The following is a 9825-nucleotide window of genomic DNA, read 5'->3' as shown; positions in this document are numbered from 1 at the left end:
ACATCAGCGAGGGCCTTCTTCCTAGTTTCTGGCTGCTGACTCCCAGGTTTATCCTCGTGTGATAGAGAACACAACAGAAATAAGTAGCACATTGCCTCATGCCTTTATATGCACACAGATCCCAGTCATAGTGTGTTGGTGTTTGGTCTGGTTGCTACCCAAAGGATCAGAGTCACATACACCAAAATGTTTTGTCACCTTGCCTAAAAACTTATTCCTGTTTGACTAATAAAAAGGCGATACATCTGGGCAGGCAAACTGGGATAGGCATGGCTAAGGTTTGCAGACTTTTGAAACAGAGAGTTTCTTGAGAAAGGAAGCAGTCAGAGACCGGAAGAGCATCTTCTGGAGGAGAGGAAAGGGAGAAGGAGAAGGAAGGAGGCAGCCACCATGGTTTAGATGGAATAAGAAGCACATGGCCGGCGTGGTGTGTATGGAGGGTTTTGCCCAGATGAAGAGCTTTAGCAAGTATTTTGGGATGATGAGTGGGCTATAGCTTGATAGAAATGGTTAGAAGCAGATAGAACGAGATGGAGTTATTGGAGGATGGCTTAGGAGGGAATATCTGCCCTGCCCCAGGTAAAGGCTTATTCTAAAATTCTAAAATGCACAGGTGTCTGCATCTTCATTGATTGCTAGTGGGTTAGAAAATACCACTGTAATAATAATTAGCCTAATAAAAATGTTTATTAGGTCATGCTTTTAAATTAACCGCAACAATGGTGGCTCTACCTTGGTGGCTTTATCGTCTTCCCAGGCCTTCCTTCTTCATGTATCACTTTGGAATGATATTTTCAATGGAGTTTTGAAGGACACAGAAATGTACTTATCACACTGAACACGTGTCTATTTGGAAGTTTCAACGAGCTGGAACACTGTCTAGTTATTTTGATAGGCACATACTTCTCAGTGTCAACTCCTTTGCTAGATTGGAGGTACCTAGAAGGATTAGTAAAACTAGATTGTCTTCAATGAAGCTTACACCTAAGTAGAGGGTGAACTTGTACAAAACTGTAGAGGAAGTAAAGTGGGGGCAGGATAGGCCCAATAGGAACTGAGAGTAGGGTCACACCTAGTTTGCAGGCTGCAGACCTCTCACCTGATGGCTGAGGGTAGAGGACTGTCTAAAGATGGTTGCCAGAAAATGACTCCTTCCCCTTTAGACCCACGCTGAGGTTCAAACCCAGGGCCTCACCCTTGCTAGACAGCCAGTGTTGGCTTTGAAAGTGTGTGGTCTCTCCAGGATCATTTGATCACCATATCTCATTCTTCTTGTCAATTAAAAAATCTGCCCTCCCTCACAGCAGTCTAAAGGGGCCTTATTCCTGTCTGCTGTCCCCTTCGGCAAACAGTTACTCTCTTTACACCACAGCCAGTCTGGGATGAGGGTTTCTGGTATTCTTTTATCTTGGGACAAGAGAGCATAGTAACAGATATGATTATTATTATGAATTTTTGGCTTCAATATATAAAGCTTAAAAAAATTCTTGTATTCAAAATTGTAACATTTGAATAATTTTTGAGCTACCAAATGGAACTTATTTAGGAGAATTTAAAGGCTAATTGACTTAATTTCAATTTCAAATTAAATCGGTACCCGTAACACATCATCATTCATCTCAGCGGTGCTAATATTGAAACATAACTGTGACCCTTTAAGTGAGAGCGTCATTAACCCTGTTATTTCTGATCAGTGCACAGAGATATTTTAAGAATAATACTTTTGGGTGGGACTGGATGCACAATCTGGATTCTCCAATCAAGAGAGTTTCCCGAAGAGCAGGGGCTACCCAGACACATCAGCATTTAACTAGGATGGAAATAAACAAATCAACATGCAGTGAGACGCATCATGCTGGGGCCATGTAACTACTCCATGGATAGCACCAGACAGGAGAGCATGGTGTTTGCAGCCGCTCTTAGAGACTACGACCTTCCTTTTCTTTCTCCTAGCCTCTTAACGACTCCTCCCAGATACAGGGTACATATCAACATATGGACATGTTTTTGTATAACTTTAATTTTATAGCCATGGGTTGTTGCGTTCTATAAATATGTGCTAGGCACTCTACAGAGTTTTTGTGATTGAGTTAAAACCGACAAGTAGATTTTTCTATGAGGACACTGAGGAACACCAATGATGTTCAGGTGGTGGTACAAGCCTTTAATCCCAGTACTTGGGTGGCAGAAGCAGGCTGTTAGCAGTGAGTTCGAGGCCAGCCTGGTCTACAAAGTGAGTCCAGGACAACCAAGGCTACACAGAGAAACCCTGTGTCAAATAACCAAAAAAAAAAAAAAAAAAAAAAAAAAAAATTGACTAGAACATCCCACACTCCTATTTTAGTAGTCACTGAGATGAATTTTTCTGCACACATTGGTGCATACTCTTTAAAAATGATGCTCCCAGCTGTATGGGAGGAACCCTAGTGACACTGTGTCACTTCTGCCTCTAGTCTAAGTTTGCACAGATCCTCTGATTTCCAAAAAATAAATTGAACTGGCTTGTTGTGTCAGACAACCGCTGCCCCTTTCAGTTCCCTTTGCCTCAGTCACTCATCGCCCAAAGAGCCCAAAGCCCACCACTGTGACCATTTCCCTGAACAGATCCTCTCGTTCTTCCTTATACATGTAATAGGCATGAACAATTCCACGTCTGCCAGCTCTCTGTGGCAAACCTCACAGTGTTTTACTGAACGCGGTGTTTTAAGGGTTGTCTTTTCTATCTAGCACCTCTGAGTGTCTTTCACTATGGCAAAGACTTGCTGTGGTATGGAGTCTAACATCCATACTCCAAGGTAGTCCCGTTTCAGTCTACTGAGCTGGGAAATGCCATCAGAGCTTATGAATATTGGTGGGCTTATCCTTTTTTCATTTGTCATTTTGCAATTTATCCAGAGAGGTTTAGTACCATGGCTCTGACTGACACATATAGAAAGATCCAAGCTCTTTTAGTAAGAAGTTGCCATAGCTTAGCGAAGAAATTGGGAAATAGACGATACAGTCATACAACGTACTACTGTAGTTATTTTTACTGAACACTGTATGCTAGAAAATATGTTAAGTAATTTGAAACATCTAACATCAATCCATTTCTACAGCTAACTTTAAAAAGTCACCACTACTTTTCCCAGGTTGGGGAGCCTGAGGGCTGGAGAGGCAAATTCATTCCCTCAGGATGTCTTGGTCACCTGGTGACAGGGTCAAAAATGGGCACCAGTCTGTAGACTACTAGCTTCTGAGAGGCTCCACAATGGACAGGTAAGTCAAAATGGTCTCTATCCAACTGGCAAAGGCCAAGACCCACAGAGAAGGCAGGCTCTGACTGGAATCTGGCAGTATGAGTGCAACTCTGCCACAGGGACAAGAGCACGTGACGTTCCAACTGGGGAACTAATGTGTATCCACGTCTGAAGGGGGTCAAGGTCATCTCATGCTGTGGGAACTACCTGTGGTGTTACTCAAGTGAACTTCCCAGCGAGGGTGTGGTTAATAACGCACTAGAGAAGGGAAGTGGCAAAGTTGAGGCTGGGGCATGTCAGAGAGGACCATGAGCACTATGCAAACGTAGCAATCTTGCCCAACTGGTGATGGGGATCCCCTGAGAAGAATGAGGACTCACGTCTTAGAAACCTGTTTAAAATGCAGGAGATGGGGGTGGAATAAACAGTGGGAAGAGACCTGGCCATCAGACCTGCTACACAGCTACTGTAATCCTCCAGGCAAACCACAGGAAGGATGTGAAAGAAAGAGGAAAAAAAAAAAAAAAAAAACAAACAAAAAAAACAGGAAAGGGGAAAAAGTCAATTTGCACAATAAACAGAATGATAACATCTTGATGAATAAGTGGGCTCCTGTGTATGATTGGAAACCTGAATATTAAGATACCCTAAATACACATTAAGAACTGACAAACTCTTGAAAAAAAAAAAAAAGGACTTTTTTTTGAAGATGCTCAGTAGTACATCTCACCAATCCGAAGAGTTGATGTCCCTGTCTCAGGAGGGCACAGCCCTTGGCAACCAAAGGACCTCGCATATCAAGAGGATGAAGAATAACACACTAGCCTCACTGGTGTTGGAACTTGGCTGCCAGCCACCTCCTTGCCCGCCTCCTTTCAACTGTAAATATGGCTAATGATTACAATATGAACTTCTGACAGAACAAGCCAGGTAATGGAGGGATGTGCACGAGGTCTGACTTCATGTGGATGGTGAGGTGGACAGGTCCTCCAAGGACGCAATCTGGCTCTTCCTCCTAGAGAAGACTACATGAAGTTTTGTATTTTTAAAGTGAAATACTGTAATTTGTGATTACGAAATTGTTTTTTCAAGAGTTAACTCCCACGGATTTGAAAGTTGTTAATCCAAGTCAGTAGCCTTCTCTGAAGTATCTGGAGTAGTGAATGCCAGCTCCCTGTAGCCTGCCTCCCCTGAGTGATCTGTAAACAGCTACTAACAGGGGTTGAAGCCTACAAGGCTGAGGAAACGAATGATAGGACACAATGCTTGGAGTCCAGTGTAGCAAATGTGCAAAGTAGTGAAGTAGAGACTTTAACTGTGGCCTTTACCCATTTTTCAATTCCTGGTTTCCAACTAGCCACACTCTACTATTACCTGTGGCTGGCACTTGGGCTGGAGTAACAGACAGGACAGATGGTATGCACTACTTCAAGAACCTTATGCTCTGCAGTTATCTATAAACCATTCTGGTCAGATCCTCTGGTGGCAGCTATCAGGTGAGCCAAGATGGGTGCATACAAATACATCCAGGAGTTATGGAGGAAGAAGCAGTCCGTCATGATGCGCTTTCTTCTGAGGGTCCGCTGCTGGCAATACCAATAGCTCTCTGCGCTGCACAGAGCTCTCTGCCCCACTTGGCCTAGTAAGGTGCAAAGACTGGCATACAAGGCCAAGCAAGGTTATGTCATTTATGGCCACTGTGATAGCCGCAAACACCTAGTTCCTAAGGGTGCAACTTATGGCAAGCCTGTCCACCATGGTGTTAGCCAGCTAAAATTTGCACAAAGCCTTCAGTTTTGCTGAGGAAAGATGGACACCATAATGGGACTTTGAGAGTCCCGATTTCTTACTAGGTTGGTGAAGATTCCAGATATAAAATTTTTTGAGGTTATCCTCATTGATCCAGTCCATAAAGCTATCAGAAGAAATCCTGACACCCAGTGGCTCACAAACCAGTTCACAAACAGAGATACATGGGATGACATCTGCTAGGTGCAAGAACCATGGCCTTGGAAAGAGCCACAAGTTCCACCATGCTATTAGTGGCTCTTGCTGCACAGTCTGGAGAAGGTGCAATACTCTCCAGCTCCACCGTTACCACTAACGCATAGAATATTTGTATAATTTATATCCGATAAACAATTAATCAAAAAATTAATCTGATCAGACAAAGAAGTGTCACATGAGGTGTAGCTATAAATCCCTTATCTACTAAACTCCTAAAAACATTTTTATTAGCAATTATCGACTGAAGGAAGTTTCCATTTGCTAGATCTCAAGACACATCATTTGCAAGTAAATATCTGAACAACCCAGGTGAGGCTTCAGGAGGCTTAGTGTGGGGATGAAGTGAGAGAAGCTTAGGCATTAACAGATGTTCTTCCTCCAGCCTACTGTTCTCTCCACTCTCTCTGGTAAATCCCAGGCAAGATATTCATACCATTTTTTGTCATTTTTCTGAGCACAAGTGTGATTATTTGGTGTCAAATGGCTGCCATGTGAGATGTCTAATCTGTTTCACCTAAGTAGATCCCAATCATGTACCTGAGTTGCTGCTCCGTTCCTCACTAAACCCTGGAGGGAGAACTAGCTGTGGACGCAGGGCAGAATCCACAGGCTGACTCAGAATGCTACCTACATTTAGCATTAGTGACTGTGCTTTCCTGGTTCGGGAACTAGGTGGAAGCACATTCAGTACAGGACTAATGCAGCAATGAGACAGTTAACCTGAAGTGTTTGAAAGATATACATTTCTTTGGGAGCAGAAGTGAGGACCCCACACTGGCAAGAGTTTGCCTATCAGAAAGAGGAAGCTCTGGCTTGTGCTTTTGTGGTCGGGGTTAGGGGGATGCCTTCAGTGTATTCAACTGGGAAAAGAATAGCCAGGGTATGAGGGGCCCTTTACTATTGTGTTTGTGATTAAAATGGGAGTGATTTGAAGGTGAATGTGTTAATATGGGTTCCCAGAGGTGTGTGTGTGTGTGTGTGTGTGCGTGTGCGTGTGTGCATGCACGTGCGTGCATGTGTACGTGTGTATGTGTGTATGTGCCTGTGCCCACACATAGGAAGCAGAGGGCAGCTATGACACAATAATTTTTCCCTGGCACCTCTCACACCTCTAGCATCCTCAGTGCATAGTTGCATGGGACAATTATTGGCAAATGTTTGTGAATAAGTGACTGACTGACTAATTAGTGATGAGTGAGTCGATGATAGAGTCCTGATTGCAACTAAATGAAGCAGTACTGATGGCTCTAGAGAAATTTGGTTAGATTGGCTTAAAGGAGGGTGGGGTTCTCATTTCAGTACAGATTAGTAGTTAGGAGGGGGTCAGAGAGTGGGAGTGCATCTGAAAGGAGTTGCGGGGGGGGGGGATGACTATGACCAAAATACATTGTATAAATGCGTTAAGAGCTCGAAGAGTGAATAAAAATGCCTTAAGCCCAAAAATAAATAAAGAAAAAAAAAATTAAGGAGCCCCTCATCTAAGTCTCCTTTTCTGCATTTGTAAAGTCTGAAGAGGAATGGCCACTTCACACAGTGCTTTGAAATATTATCAGTGGGCTTGCAGGGCTGCAGAATCTCTCTTGAGCTCTTAGCACGGGAATTCTTCAAACCAGGAGTGCCTACACTTTTACATGACCCTCAGCTGTCACATTTAAGTCACATATTTGAGTATATTCCCCTAGGAATTCTTCAACCCGGAGTGCCTACACTTTTACATGACCCTCAGCTGTCACATTTAAGTCACATATTTGAGTATATTCCCCTAGTCAAATTAGATAATTGGACAGAGGGAACAGAGGTGATGGCTCATCAGGACCAAATGCACCACGATTGTATGTACCATCTGCAGTTATTATGTACCAACTGCAGGTCCTCCATCTCAGGCACTTCTAGAGCTCTGACCAAACATCCACATTTGCCAGGCTCCTAACCAGTCTGGCAGACACCAAGGACAAGACCTGGCGAGAGCCCACTGCATGTATTCAGAAGGCCCTGCAAAGCACGACCACCACAGGCCCCAGGTTCCTCACCTGGGGTCGGGGGATTTCTAAAGGAGGACCCTTGGGCAATCCCCACTCTTCCCCAGTCACAGGGTCTGCAGCAGACGCAGAAGGCTCTGGCTTCTCCCAAGAGGAAATGTGACTGTGGAGAGGCACTGGATAAAGGGAACTTCTGGCCTGGCTTTGTCCAGAAATTTCCTGTTGAGTGTTTCACTTCACGTTTAGGAAAGGATTGAGGAACTCTTGGGAATCAGTTAACAAAGGCTGCGGACGCAAAGAAATGCAGCCTGTGCCGGTTGCTTGGGGCTCCTGGTCACACAGCTGAGGCATCAAAAGACAGTCTCCGGGTCCTTCTTGTCTTTGTTTTTCAATTTTATGCAGCTGTGCGTGCATTGAGGTGTGTGTGTGTGTGTGTGTGTGTGTGTGTGTGTGTGTTCTTTCCCTCCGGATTATAAAAAATGAACGAGGAAGCGCCGGAAGTGGCTCATCTTTTCCTGCTCACCCGTACTTTTTGCCTTTGCGAAAGTGCACCGACATAACCACCACCTCCAGCATCATATTTAATGCTTCCCGTTTCTTCCAACCCTTCACACTAAGAACCTCGGCCCACAACAGCCCCAGCGAGATTTAAAAATTAAAACGAGCCAGACCAGAGAATACAACACTTACGTTAAAGGCTGCATTAAAGCTGTGTGCGGAAGAGAGTCTCTATCTTCAGAAGGGTGGTTTTAGCATTACTCTGAAGGTATTAAAAGCAGTTTTTGGAAGACTGGAGAGGGGGAAAAAGAGTGCGGGTCTTTCTTTTCATTTCATGGATCTTTAACCCATATTTAATGCAGAGCCTGGATTTTAGACATAGCAAGTGTGCTTGTAATTATTTCAAACAGTTAAAAAAGCTAGTTAATGATGTTCAACATAAGTAATCATGTTAAATAGTAAAATTTAATTTCTTAAAAACTTAAATCCTCATATCTTCTGGAATGCATTGTACTGGAGGATGTCTGGGTAAATTAAATTCTCTCCGGCACACTAAAGCATCAATTTCCTTATGGTAATTATCTGCTAGATTGGATCTGTCAGAGGCCGGGAAGCAAGGCTGACATTATACCCTCTTTACAAAAAATGATTACAAAAAATTAAGACGAATGAGTAAAATTAAGGCTGTGGCTGGTAAGCCTCTATAAAGCTCTCATGGATCCTTCTACACAAGATACCATTGTACCCTGGACTAAGCTTTTAATGACTAGCGTATAATCAGGTGAAGTCCATTAAAGTGCAGCAGAACTCACGATAGCAGAGATAACAGCGAGAAATGATTTTCCGCCAAGTAGAAGCAATTTATTATACACAAAAATGAATTTCTAACGGAAGTGTCTGGATGGATGAGGAACTTGGCAAAAGTGACAGGATTTCTTTCCTGGAATGTTTGAAAGAATGGTAACGCACAACGGTCGATGCAAGCTTTTTTTTTTTTTTTACCACTGGCTTTCTGGGAGTGGAGTCAAGTGGAATCCTTGGCCTTGTCAAGGCTTGCTGCAGTGTGACCGGTGTCTCCAGAGTCATGCTGCTTCTAGAATGCGGCCTCTGCTCTAGGTCCTTAAGAGGGAATCAGTAAAGTGATCTCATTCAGTGCTGGGCTGGGCTTCGGCTCATGGCAGTGTGGGTAACTGAACTGTTAGTTGTGGTTGTTGAGCCAGCTGTATATAAAACACTTAGGTAATATAATTGCATGGCTATCAGTGACAGTGCATTAGTTTAATTAACTGTGAAAGAGTAAACACAGTCCCCAGAGACTCACAGGCAAAGTGGGGCATTAATTAGTAATGAAAAATGCATAATGGCATTTAAGGCCTAGAGTGCTCCCGTCCCGGCAACTTCTGATTTTCGTCTGTGCTGCCCTAGAAGTCCTCGCCCAGTCCTGGCTAAGCCTTTTGTGTGGGGTGTTTGTTTCCAAGGCTCCTTTCTCCTCGCTGTAGTGACCAAGACCACTGGGTCAAGCACCACTCTGCTATGATCTGTGCCTCTAGAACTCTATGTCCTGATCTGTAAAAATCATATTACTAAGGACATCATAGCCCTAGGGTTGCTATGAGGGTGACAGGTACCTTGGGCTTGATAAGGTGCCCATCGCTGGTCGTATGGTAGAAGTTTCAACTGCTCGCACTAGGGTATCTATGTCCCTCCCTTGCCATCAGAAAATGTAGTTTGGTTTGAGTTAATTCCGCATACCTAATATAATGTGCATCCAGCTCACAAATCTTGAATCAAGGAAAAGTCCAGTAAGATAGTTCAGTGAGTAATAGTGTTGTGACCAAGCCTGCTTATCTGAGTTTGATACCTGAGATCCACATGGTAGAAAAAAAAAAAAAGAACTGATTCCTCTAAGTTGTCCTCTGACCACCACATGCGTAGTATGGTGTACCTCGATCCACATAAATAAATAATAAACAATAAAATCAGTGAGGGATAATGATGAGATACCATCAGCTCCATCCAACCATATTTGTATTCACCACAATGTGGTGAGCTGAATACACATGTATACAAAGGTAAAGAGAAATAAATGCATGCAACACTTG

General features: G+C 43.5%; 1 pseudogene; it reads left to right on the top strand.

The window, feature by feature from the left end:
• The first annotated feature begins 4745 nt into the window (after positions 1-4745).
• Positions 4746-5343, top strand: LOC127205534 (60S ribosomal protein L15-like; annotated as a pseudogene).
• The last annotated feature ends 4482 nt before the right edge of the window (positions 5344-9825 follow it).

Source organism: Acomys russatus, chromosome 22 (genome assembly GCF_903995435.1).
Source record: "Acomys russatus chromosome 22, mAcoRus1.1, whole genome shotgun sequence".
Lineage (NCBI taxonomy): Eukaryota > Metazoa > Chordata > Mammalia > Rodentia > Muridae > Acomys > Acomys russatus.
This window is presented reverse-complemented; position numbering and strand designations above follow the sequence as displayed.